We start from the raw sequence: 13,632 nt of genomic DNA on the forward strand, positions 1-13,632 counted from the left end.
GACAAACAGACAGAAAGATTAACACACAAACAGATAGACAGATAGATATATAAACAGACAGACAGACAGACAGACAGATAGATAAACAGACAGACAGTCAGACAGACAGACAGACAGACAGACAGACATTCAGTCAGACAGACAGACAGACAGACAGACAGACAGACAGACAGTCAGTCAGACAGACAGACAGACATCAACACTGATTATTCTTGGCCGCTTCAGTGAAAGCTCTGCTTTGGAGGAGGAGGTGGAGGTGGAGCCCCCCCCCCCCCAATACCCCTCATAACCCCCACCTCTTTCCACCCAACCTCACGAGCCTATAAATGCGCAGGCTGTGCTGATGCAGCTCTGCTTTACTCCCTCTCCTGCGTAGGCACGCGCACTGCTGCAACTCCAATGAACGCGGCTCGTGCAGTCTGGACTCCAGCTGTAAACCCACACGCTGCCCAGCGCGCGCGTCGCACAGGTGAGTGAGAGTTCCAGAAACTTGCAGGGAACCGTGCTCGACTCAAAGGGCTCGCGAGTGCAGATAAGCCCCAGGCTCTCGCGCGCGTTAGGGGCGTGTTTTTGATCCTCTGAAGGGTCTCAAAATGCCAAAAGGCCAGTCTGGACTTCACCTGGAAGCAGCGGTCAGCTGCCTCGTCAGCCTCTCGTTCGAATGTCCCCGTTCCACCTTAAATGCTGCGGGCGCCAGAATGTAACTGCTGCACCATTTAAGGTGGAACGGGGAGATACGAACGAATTGGAAGCCGAGTAGAGCCTCATCTCTGGAAGTGGCAAACCGAACCTAATACAACCGATCAACATCATCAATACGCTGAAGAAGTGGTCGATTCGCTAGATTTGGGTTGCAGGCTGGACCGGGCGCTGTCCACTTTCTGTGGTGCTGAAACCCAACTGGATGAACGCGTATGGACGACCTGCTCCGTTTACCTGTTCCTCTGTTCGTCGTCCGTTTAATTCGACTCGATTAATTAGTTTAAATGAAACCAATCAAGTGCATCGACATGTTTAACGTTGGCAGTCTCTAATTCTGAGTGTGGGTAACGGACCCGAGCCCTAACTTGCTGGAGAACTGGGTGCTAAATGATGTACAAACACTTCAGAATTCAATCATTCCACCTATTCACGCTGTTTTGGCCCCTAATTGCACCAAAGCTCCATCGTGGGACAGTTTAATTGGCCATCTAACATCATTTAGCTTCGCCTACACAGTTACTGGTGATTATAAACCCACCTGATGGGGTGGAAATGTGCACGATTTATCGTTTTCATCTTCTGGAGTGAAGACTGTGCGGTGTTACTGCCATGAGGTTTGGACAGATTGTATATTTATAGTCTTATATTCACGAGTCAGTGTAACTGCTGCCTGCTTGGACTTTGTTTATTGTTTAACCGCAGTGTTTTATGTTTATACAACGGTTTTAATCAGTGTTTTTTTCACACCCATATTACGGAGGCAAAAATGGGCGGGGCATGTCAGAATACGGGTGGGGAAGTGCATATGTCAAGGTGAGCCCTTAAAGGGGAATTCCAAAAAATGTCCCAAATTTATACGTCCTTAAATCAATACACTGGGTCATTCAGAGTGGTTTGGTGTGAAATGCTCCAACTTTCAGAGCCTGAACTGTCCACAGTGGTGGCGATACCAGACCAGACATTCACCTCTAGAAGCTCCTCACAGAAAGTTCCTACATGGAACTACGTGAGACATCGCATCATTTTAAGATAAAGTTGTGGCCTACAACGTATGCTAATATATCATTCCTGGTGGAGGGATACATATAGGGTGTCATAAAGCAAAATAGTCCCCAAAGAAAACGTATTATTCCAGATTTTCCACTATTTTCCATCATCGACATTCCATATGAGCTCAGAAGACTCGTGTAGGTTCTCTGGTGGTTCTGGATGGTAAATAAAGTGTCTATATCTGTGTTGTAGTCATGGCGACGCCTGGTTCCCATCACCACCACTGTAAAGACGTCTGAACCCTTTCACACCAAACCGCTCGGAATTTCTCTGATTACATCTCACACGCAAACAAAACGCAAACCTTTCTCAGGGAGCAGAAACAGCAGCATTCCCAACTCCATTCTTCATCGTCTAAGCTGATCCCAGCGGCCTTTGGGCAGGAAACACACAGTCCATCACAGCGCAGACGCATACGTACACATACACTCTTGGGGGCAATTAAACATCTTTGGACTGTGGGAGGAAATCCACGCAGACACAGGGAGAACATACAACCTCCACACAGAAAGGAACCTGGTCACCTGGCTGGGGAATCGGACCCAGGCCCTTCATGCTGCACCAGCACCACCCACCGCACCGCACTAAGTGGAACCAGGTGGTTGCTTAGGTGGTTAGCTTGCCACTTTGAGTGGATGACTGATGCCAGTAAAGTCAAAGTTATTTGTATAGCCCTTTGCACAACAGGCATTTCCACAAAGCAGCTTTACAGAGAATCTGAGCCCCCCACGAATGTAGCTAAGAGCAACAGTGGCAAGTAAAGTCCCTGTAAGCAAGAGGAAGAAACCTTGAAAGGAACCAAAACTCTAAAGGGGAATCCATCTTCCTCTGGGACCACATTCCAGAAACCTCTTAAGTCTGAAATCTTATCCTATCTGTTTAGCCACCATGACAACTTCAGTTAGGTCTGAATTTAGGACTGTAGCTATTACAGAACAACAGTCTTGCTTTGTCATTAACTCCAGATAAGAAAACATACTACACAAACATCCTAACCAGACAGAATTTCCAAAATTTTGTCCAAACTTTACGATAAACCCCAGAGCGTCTTAACTCCTGTTTGGACCGTCTGTTTCTATTGTTTTATGCTGAGTCAGGCAGCGTAGTTCACTACCAGCATAATGAGCTCCGTTTATTTCTACTGTAAAACGCGGCTTTCACTGGGAGATGTTTTTCTCTTCTAACTCTGCGATTTAAAAATCTCAGATGGTGCGGACTCGAACTGCCCCGCCCCTCTGATCACCTTCCTGTGTTAATGTTGATGATGAAATATTACAGTGATGGTGGTGAACAATGAGGAGGCGGAGCTGAACGTGTGTCTGTTTATTAGGAGGAGTAGCGTTAGCGTGCCAGCTAAAGCATTGGGAAATGGAAACTGAAACTGGAGACAGAAAAAAGCACTGCCACAATATTATTAACTCAAAGTTTAAAGCCCTTCAGTTTTGTTTGACCTTCAGCTGTGCACGTATGGTAGGTTGCTAGGTAACAGATACGACAGTTGACTTTCAGCTTCGATCGAGTAGATTAAGATTTTTTCGAGCAGTCGTGGGCTGGAGGTCAGGGAACCAGCCCTGTGACCGGAAAGTCGCTGGTTCGATCCCCAGAGCCGACAGTCCATGACTGAGGTGTCCTTGAGCAAGACACCTAACCCCCAACTGCTCCCCGGGCGCTGTGGATAGGGCTGCCCACCGCTCTGGCAAGTGTGCTCACTCCCCCATAGTGTGTGTGATCACTAGTGTGTATGTGGTGTTTCACTTCACGGGTGGGTTAAATGCGGAGGTGAAATTTCCCCGTTTGTGGGATTAAGAAGTATCACTTCACTGGAGATAAGATGCTATAAGATAAGATTCTTAAACTAAGGTCAGATTCACTGTAGCACAAATTTGTGAAATATCTTTTGACCTGTCAGATCTTAAGATTTGGTTATGCTTATAGCAAGATATGATACTGCATGCATAAATATAACATCATAAGTATGAAAAAGCCTATTATTTCTGAAAAATGTTACCAGCCTTTGTCTGAATTCCCCTCTTTATGCTCCGCCCACAAACGTATGCGTTCGCAGCTATTTCTGTGATGTTGGACAAACTGGGAATTACAAAAATATAAAATCATGAGTCTGTATATGAGGCTCACTGTACGCCTGTGTGCTGCAGCGAACAGTGTATCAGATCCTTTACTGCCCCAGATATGATCAATACGCTTCCCCCATTTCCATAATAATACAGAAACACCCACCAGCGGTGAGCAGAGAGATCCGGCGCAGCGGAACGAGGTGAGAAAAACTGCAAGTGGACGCGCATTGTAATTCTAATTGTACCCTGCTGGTCACCATAGACTCTATGGGGGACGACTATCATGGTCAAAGATGAAAGGTGGAGCAGAAGAGCAAAAATATTGATACGATATTATAATACATTACCTCATATTTGCTAGAGATCCAGTTTCATGCACCTTTAAAGGGTCCATATCATGGGAAACTGAACGTCCTTGTGTATTTTGATTCAGTATTTTTGTGCGTGCATTGTTTTAACCCTTTAGCATCTCAGGCTTATTATTCAGCAAATGAGCTGTTCGTATTACAGAAATTTATAGATGTATATTATAGAAGGTTATAGAAGTGTGTAATAAAGCTTTGGGCCTGCTGGTGGAGTTTAAGGGGTTAAGTTTCAAAACATTACTCAACTCTCCAGTTCATTCCACGGAAGTCCAGAAGACCATGGGGCTGAAATAACGAGTTATTTGTCTTGTGATCTCAAGATAGATAAAGGCACAGTAACAGTAACTGTAAGGGGTGAAGACAGGATGGGAAATGGCCTTGTAGAAATAAATTATGGACCATTTATAATACATAAAATAACACATAAATGCCACGAGTGGACTAAACTAACACGCGGGAGAAATGTAGGGCACGGGACCCTTAAAGCCCCTTAAAGGCTTAGCTTCAGTCTTTTCTTTGGGCTTTCCTGCTTCTGAGTGCGGTCATTAGAGCAGCATCATTAGCTGTGACAGAGCTTAAAACACACGCCTGTGGACTGCAGGTGGACTACAGGACTGAAATGGGGTCAAACCTTCTGAGAAATCAGATATTAAAGGAGTAAGGCCAATACTGACTTACTGACTGAGAGAGAGGGAATGACTGGAATTAGAAAACTGCTAAACTCCCAGTGAAGTCACCCCGACATCAGTTACAGCGTGAAGAGGCTCATCAGTTTAGTGGAGTTTTTATCTCACTCGCCGCTCTTTAAAGCAAGTGGAAATATTTTGTGGAACGTTCCTAAACTATCAATCCAGACCAGATTAGAGTTTGTTAGTAGAAGAGAGTAGAAGAGAAATATTCTATTGCGGTTAGAATTCAAGGGAAAATTCTTGTTTTTGTTGGTTTTTTTTTGGACTTGGGCTGTTTTTCATTTTTACATTGAAACAGAAAAAGCTGCAGACTGTCCACACAGACTGTAAGTCCAATGCGTGAACATCTATCACTGTGAAAAAGTCTTAGGCAGTCACGAAAGCTGTTTATCTGGGCAGCACATCTGCTTTTGCACTAGAATATCACACTAGAATAAATACAAATAAGCATAAAAACAGTAAACATAACAGGAATGCGTTAGATTACTTTCAGTAGGTCTCATATGTTGGTTGGAGGAACACAGTCAAGCTGTACGTACAGAGCTGACTTACGGTTCTAGTTCTAGCTCGGTGTCCACATGCTTGAGAGACAGCTGGACTCACAATAGACACAGATACCGTTCAGCTGTCTTTTCAATCATTTAGTGCCACTCAAAAGTGGCTAATTCAGCCAATTAGCCTTCTTCCTTGTTAGTCATAGTTAAACTTGCTCTGCAGAGGCGATCATTACACGGTAATACGGCTAAAACGTGGAAAAAGGTCATCAATACATCAACAAACAATCCTTGTCATGTAAATAAATAAATAAATACACTATACTTCCAAAAGTATTCGCTGTTCTATCAGGTTGAGGTCAGGACTCTGTGAAGGCCAGTCAAGTTCCTCCACACCAAACTGGCTCATCCACGTCTTTATGGACCGGCTTTGTGTCTGAAGGCCACATGAAGTTTGGAGGTCTGTAGTGATTGACTCTGCAGAAAGTCGGTGACCTCTGCGCACTATGCCCCTCAGCATCCGCTGACCGCGCTGTCATTTTACGTGGCCGACCACTTCGTGGCTGAGCTGCTGTCGTTCCCAATCACTTCCACTTTGTTATAATCCCACTGACAGTTGACTGTGGAATATTTAGTAGTGAGGAAATTTCACGACTGGACTTGCTGCACAGGTGGCGTCCGATCACGGTACCACGCTGGAATTCTCTGTCACCAGCTATTTAGACATTAATGTCTGTGTGTTGTTCTTTTCAGAGGACAGTAAATCTGCACTGCTGTACAAGCTGCACACTGACCTCTTTAACTTATACCCAAGTTTCATTTCTACAGTGTCGTCCCATCAAAAGATGGAATAAAATATTTACAGAAATGTGAGGGGTGCACTCACGTTCCTGAGATACTGTATGGTGTAGATATACATTTGGCATAATTTAAAGACTCATGATGAATAGAACAAAAAAATGTTATAAACTTATATAAAAAATGTCAAATTTCAATCAAATTTAAAAATAAAAATAAAAAATATATACATTTCTCCTTCTCCTGTAAAGTTATCTTTCTTCTAATAGATATTGTTTCAACTGTGAATATGAATACATTTACAGCACTGTGTGAAAGTTTTAGGCGTCTAAGCGAATGTTTAAACTTTTGACCTCAGCAGGGAGTTTATCACAATATACATTAGAATAAAGTCGTATTCATAATTCAGATAAACAGAAAAACAATAAACAGGAACAAGAATTTCTTGGGTCCATATTTTTCCTGGACACCTTCACAGCCGCCACAGAGACTCGTTAATATCATCAATTACATCATGAGCTCAATTTACTGAGCACTGCTTGGTCAAACCAGGAGCTGCTTTTTAACTACATATAATACTGGGCTTCCTCGAGGAGGAGAGGCTTGGAGATGGGTAAACAAACACACTCACATTCAGAAAATCACTATTTATTATATATATATATATATATATATATATATATATATATATATATATATATATATATATATAAATAATCATTATTGATTAATATTATATATATATTTTGTTATTCTAATATTAACACTTTTCTCAGCAAATAAACACAAACTACACAAATAAATAGATTTTGAATATGTGTCTTGGGTGCCTAAGACTTTCGCACAGTGTGTGTGTGTGTGTGTGTGTGTATAAATAAAATGTATACGTATGTAGATGCATACACTGAAGCCACCGCTCTGCATTCTCCCTAGAATCCAGTATAGGTTACATTTTCTGAAGATCACAACCTCCAATTGTTAGTTTTGAAAAGCCTTTGTTTCATTTGATTTCTATCATTGCTAATGCTCACTAGCCTCTCTATGGCAATCGTTATATAATGTTAGCACCAAGCTAACTGGGGTGTATTTCCTCTTCCCCACATGGGTTTTAATACTCCTTACAGCAACTCTGCATAAACAAGGACTTTTGAAGCTGGCAAGACAAACATGCTACATACACTATACCTTGTTTAGCAGTTTGTCAGTTAATTCTCCAGATGATATTTCACCATAAAGCCGTGCTCATAAAGGAGCAATATGTAAGATGTATGTTGTGCTGTCTGTTTGGGAATACGAGTCACTGGCTGTGTTTACATGCAAAGATTTTTGCCGGAATATAATTGGATTACAGATTCAGATCGAGGTGTTTATATGCACACTCTATTGAACAATCTGATGGAAAACCTTCGTTTACATGCTCACTAAAAATAATCCGATGCAAAATGATGCACATGCATGGAGTAGCGCTTAAACGTTACCATGACAGCGAGCATCACGTGAGGTCCAGTCAGAGTGAGATGAGCAGCAGTGAGCAGTGATTGTGTTTCTAACTGCTTTAAACTGACGTCAGACTCAGGAAAACGTCCTTCACACGTCCTTATTAAAGAAGGCCGAGAGGAAGACGTTGTGCTCTGAGACACATAAGCTGGACGTCCGTCCCACCGCCGTCTTTTAAAGATCAGAGCATGAACTTCGTCTCCTCTGCAGACCAGCTTCTGCTCCGCCGTGTTGAACGGTATAAACTCTCACTGTGACGCGACGCACATGCAGAACGGACTTCAACTTTCCGATAGGGAATGTAATCTGATGCAGGCGTTTACACGGATATTATTCTTCTAATTAATGTATTATTTACAGTTTTATGGTTTATTTACCCACCTCGTTCAATCGGATAGTAACTGTATTCCGAATGGCCTCAATTGCACTAGACTATTCTGATTAAGGTGTTTACATGGACGTATTCTATTCCGATTGAGCTATTAGTCGGATTACTGGTGGATTATCAGGCTGCATGTAAATGTGGCTGTCATTGTTTATTTGTATTTATGTAATGTTAGTGTTTTTTTTTAAGAAACAAATGCTCATGGCACAGATAAACAGCTTTACAGATCATATTATCATACAGCGTTTGTACAGCGCAGCATGTAATTACATGTAAATAACAACAAAAAGACAGCAACAACTCTAGGCTCCTAAGTGCTGAAGAGAACCAGCAAACAACACAAGCGAAATGCCCCATTAGCTTCTGCATTGTGGAGGTTAATGAGATGAGGTGAGGAACTCTTTGCATGCGAATTAAAAACATTCTCCAGCGCGGTGGAGCTGAGGTGGAAACACAAAACACAAAAGAAGGAGCTTTCCACAGCCAGTAAAAGGCTTTGCAGTGTACAGTGTCCTTAAATGAGTGTCCGTCATTCCTTAAGGCTGAATGATGAAGGCTGAGTGAAACAGGCCACAGCTGCAGCCTCAACATCTGACTCACGGCCGGCTTTCAGCACGCGCACCGTTAGCGCGGCTGTGTAGGTGGCAGCTGATTTGATCTCTTAACTTTAATCTAACCCTCAGCTGCAGGCTTCACCACGAGCTGCTGCTTATGAAAAACCTCTGTACTGAGCGCACATGGCTGTGGAATTTGCCATGCTGAGGTGCAAACGCGCAGATAAACGATTGTTGCTCACCCACTGGATATTTTCACTAAAGCAGCATTTCACAGTTAGATAGCAAACCCAAAGTGAGGACTGTCCAGCAGGCATGTCTCTTGAGTTGAAATCACCATCATCATCATAAATTCATCAAACTGAATTTAAATTGAAAACCTTCTGTCAGGGGTGCCCAAACGTTCACACATGACTATTAGCACTGAGATATAAACCCACTCTAAATGTAGGTATTGTGATATAAACCGAGTCTGTTCTACAGTTTCTCATTAGACTGAATGAATAACCGGCTCTAAATGTAGGTATTGTGATATAAACCGAGTCCGTTCTACAGTTTCTCATTAGACTGAATGAATAACCGGCTCTAAATGTAGGTATTGTGATATAAACCGAGTCTGTTCTACAGTTTCTCATTAGACTGAATGAATAACCGACTCTAAATGTAGGTATTGTGATATAAACCGAGTCTGTTCTACAGTTTCTCATTAGGCTGAATGAATAACCGACTCTAAATGTAGGTACTGTGATATAAACCGAGTCTGTTCTACAGTTTCTCATTAGACTGAATGAATAACCGGCTCTAAATGTAGGTATTGTGATATAAACCGAGTCCGTTCTACAGTTTCTCATTAGACTGAATGAATAACCGGCTCTAAATGTAGGTATTGTGATATAAACCGAGTCTGTTCTACAGTTTCTCATTAGACTGAATGAATAACCGGCTCTAAATGTAGGTATTGTGATATAAACCGAGTCCGTTCTACAGTTTCTCATTAGACTGAATGAATAACCGACTCTAAATGTAGGTATTGTGATATAAACCGAGTCCGTTCTACAGTTTCTCATTAGACTGAATGAATAACCGGCTCTAAATGTAGGTATTGTGATATAAACCGAGTCTGTTCTACAGTTTCTCATTAGACTGAATGAATAACCGGCTCTAAATGTAGGTATTGTGATATAAACCGAGTCCGTTGTACAGTTTCTCATTAGACTGAATGAATAACCGGCTCTAAATGTAGGTATTGTGATATAAACCGAGTCTGTTCTACAGTTTCTCATTAGACTGAATGAATAACCGGCTCTAAATGTAGGTATTGTGATATAAACTGAGTCCGTTCTACAGTTTCTCATTAGACTGAATGAATAACCGACTCTAAATGTAGGTATTGTGATATAAACCGAGTCCGTTCTACAGTTTCTCGTTAGACTGAATGAATAACCGACTCTAAATGTAGGTATTGTGATATAAACCGAGTCTGTTCTACAGTTTCTCGTTAGGCTGAATGAATAACCGGCTCTAAATGTAGGTATTGTGATATAAACCGAGTCCGTTCTACAGTTTCTCATTAGACTGAATGAATAACCGGCTCTAAATGTAGGTATTGTGATATAAACCGAGTCCGTTCTACAGTTTCTCATTAGACTGAATGAATAACCGGCTCTAAATGTAGGTATTGTGATATAAACCGAGTCCGTTCTACAGTTTCTCATTAGACTGAATGAATAACCGACTCTAAATGTAGGTATTGTGATATAAACCGAGTCCGTTCTACAGTTTCTCATTAGACTGAATGAATAACCGACTCTAAATGTAGGTATTGTGATATAAACCGAGTCCGTTCTACAGTTTCTCGTTAGACTGAATGAATAACCGACTCTAAATGTAGGTATTGTGATATAAACCGAGTCTGTTCTACAGTTTCTCATTAGACTGAATGAATAACCGACTCTAAATGTAGGTATTGTGATATAAACCGAGTCTGTTCTACAGTTTCTCATTAGACTGAATGAATAACCGACTCTAAATGTAGGTATTGTGATATAAACCGAGTCCGTTCTACAGTTTCTCATTAGGCTGAATGAATAACCGACTCTAAATGTAGGTATTGTGATATAAACCGAGTCTGTTCTACAGTTTCTCATTAGACTGAATGAATAACCGGCTCTAAATGTAGGTATTGTGATATAAACCGAGTCCGTTCTACAGTTTCTCATTAGACTGAATGAATAACTGACTCTAAATGTAGGTATTGTTATATAAACCGAGTCTGTTCTACAGTTTCTCATTAGACTGAATGAATAACCGACTCTAAATGTAGGTATTGTGATATAAACCGAGTCTGTTCTACAGTTTCTCATTAGACTGAATGAATAACCGGCTCTAAATGTAGGTATTGTGATATAAACCGAGTCCGTTCTACAGTTTCTCATTAGGCTGAATGAATAACCGGCTCTAAATGTAGGTATTGTGATATAAACCGAGTCCGTTCTACAGTTTCTCATTAGGCTGAATGAATAACCGACTCTAAATGTAGGTATTGTGATATAAACCGAGTCTGTTCTACAGTTTCTCATTAGACTGAATGAATAACCGACTCTAAATGTAGGTATTGTGATATAAACCGAGTCCGTTCTACAGTTTCTCATTAGGCTGAATGAATAACCGACTCTAAATGTAGGTATTGTGATATAAACTGAGTCCGTTCTACAGTTTCTCATTAGACTGAATGAATAACCGGCTCTAAATGTAGGTATTGTGATATAAACCGAGTCTGTTCTACAGTTTCTCATTAGACTGAATGAATAACCGACTCTAAATGTAGGTATTGTGATATAAACCGAGTCCGTTCTACAGTTTCTCATTAGACTGAATGAATAACCGGCTCTAAATGTAGGTATTGTGAACTTACTGAGTCAGATCTGTTCACAGTGGTGGCGATAGGAACCAGACACCCCCCTCTAAAAGCTCCTTCACAGAAAATTCCTACATGAAATGGTTATTAATTCACTGCCTGATGACTGAGACACCGTTTTACAGGAACTTTGAGAGGATTTTGGCCTTAGAATCTATTTATAGACTCCTTCACTGGTGATTTTGGATAATAAATAAAATTTCTATATTTGTGTTGTAGTCATGGTGACCTCTGGTTCCTATCACCACCACAAAATATTTGAATTATACAACAACTTCTTAAAAATTGTTGATTTTCTCTTTAACCCAGAAAACGTCCATGCCGAATTAAATTATTTAAACAGAAGCTGGAAGACCCTAAAACGCACTGGATTACAGGGTTAGTGAAGCAGGATTGGAAAGCCTGGAGATAAATCAGAGCTGAATGAGCTCACAGTGTCCAGCTATACGCAACTTTGCTTAAATGACCACTGCAGTTTTGCTCTATAATGTTCCAGCTGAGCATGAACCTGTCATTCCTCTCCATTTCCACCTCCCGTGTAGATGTTATCTTATGTTGAAATGCTCTTATACAGGGTTTAAAGTCATTTTCTGTTCCTGTTCTCTCATAAATATATGATATTATCACAAGAAATGATCGAAAGGCATCACGCTGCCGTTTAACCATCATCACACTGGCGAAGGGTATCATTAAAGCCCTGTTTAATTTACCTGCAGTGCCACAGCACTATAATTTCCTCTCTCCTCAGACTCGTCTCCTATATGCGTTAACCATTTAATACACCGGACTGCGAACCTAACAACAGGAAGCCATTAGAAACCTAATGTGCATTTCCTCAAAACTGAATAGAATAGAAAATAAAATAGATTAGAATTACACATTAGAATAATTAAGATCGGCCAAGAAGAAAAATGGCAGAAACAAATTGACCAAAAAAGAAAAAGTGTAAAAAAGAATTCCATGAATTTTTCCAATTTTTTGCATTATTAACCAGTTGAGATGTAAACAGAGCCGTTCTGAGCGGTTTGGTGGGAAACTCTCTGTTCTAGATAAACTCACTGAGTCAGAACCGTTCACAGTGGTGGTGATGGGAACCAGACGTCCCTCTAAAAGCTCCTACAGAAAGTTCCTACATGAACTGGTTCTGAATTCACTGCCTGATGACTGAGACGCTGTTTTATGAGAGTTTAGAGAACTTCAACTCCATTCATGGTGGAGGGAGACATGCAGGGCGCTGTGCGGCAAAATAGTCCCCAAAGAAAACTCATTATTCCAGATTTTCCACTGTTTTCCATCATCAACATTCCATATGAACTCAGAAGACTCGTGTAGGTTCTCTGGTGGTTCTGGATGGTAAATAAAGTGTCTATATCTGTGTTGTAGTCATGGCGACGCCTGGTTCCCATCACCACCACTGTAAAGAAACCTGAACCATTTCATACCAAACCTTCTGAACTACTTTTTAAAATTTTGAAAACAATGTTGGAATTCCCCGTCAGCAAATATAGTCTGTATCTGTAAGGTGAATAATCATCTATCAGACATAATGTATTACAAAATCTAGTGAACAGTGAAAATATTGGCCTGTGTCACAATTTCTACAAGAGCATTAGACATGAGATTTCTAACCTTCTTTCATCTGGAGCAGCGGTCGGCAACATGAGGCTCTTCTACTGCCCTGTCGTGGCTCCACAGCTGAATCAGATCAGTAGGTAATAATAAAATAATCCTCCTCTACAGTAAAATAAAGCTCTGCTGATCCTTCAACACAGTTTAACAGTAAATGGTCTTAAACGCTGGAGTTAATGTAGAACTGCTGATTCACCCTTTAACCCTGAAGATCAGCGCAGACGGCTGGTCACCATAGCAACACAGACAACAGTCTCGCCCAGCTAGTAGCTACGAAACGGCAAAGAGAGAGATTTAAGACGAACATCGATAATTTGGAGACGAATGGACTTCGTTTATGCATTTATAATCACTCAAGCTGGTTTCCCGATATGCTTAATCTGCAACAACAAACTATCAAACACTAAAAAGTCATGAATCTAAAGTCGCTTCTCATTCGAATTTTCCCGTTCCACCTTAAATGGTGCAGCAGTTACA

The 13,632-nt window shown here is 41.2% G+C and overlaps 1 protein-coding gene across 1 annotated transcript in view; it reads left to right on the top strand.

The window, feature by feature from the left end:
• Positions 1-345: 345 nt before the first annotated feature.
• The window catches only part of mc5ra (melanocortin 5a receptor), a 23,492-nt gene continuing 10,205 nt past the window's right edge, over positions 346-13,632 (top strand). The window contains exon 1 of the mRNA XM_017716954.2: positions 346-469. The gene's annotated coding sequence lies outside the window, so the exon portion shown is untranslated. The remainder of the gene's footprint in view (positions 470-13,632) is intronic.

This window comes from Pygocentrus nattereri, chromosome 27 (genome assembly GCF_015220715.1).
Source record: "Pygocentrus nattereri isolate fPygNat1 chromosome 27, fPygNat1.pri, whole genome shotgun sequence".
Taxonomy (NCBI): Eukaryota; Metazoa; Chordata; class Actinopteri; order Characiformes; family Serrasalmidae; genus Pygocentrus; species Pygocentrus nattereri.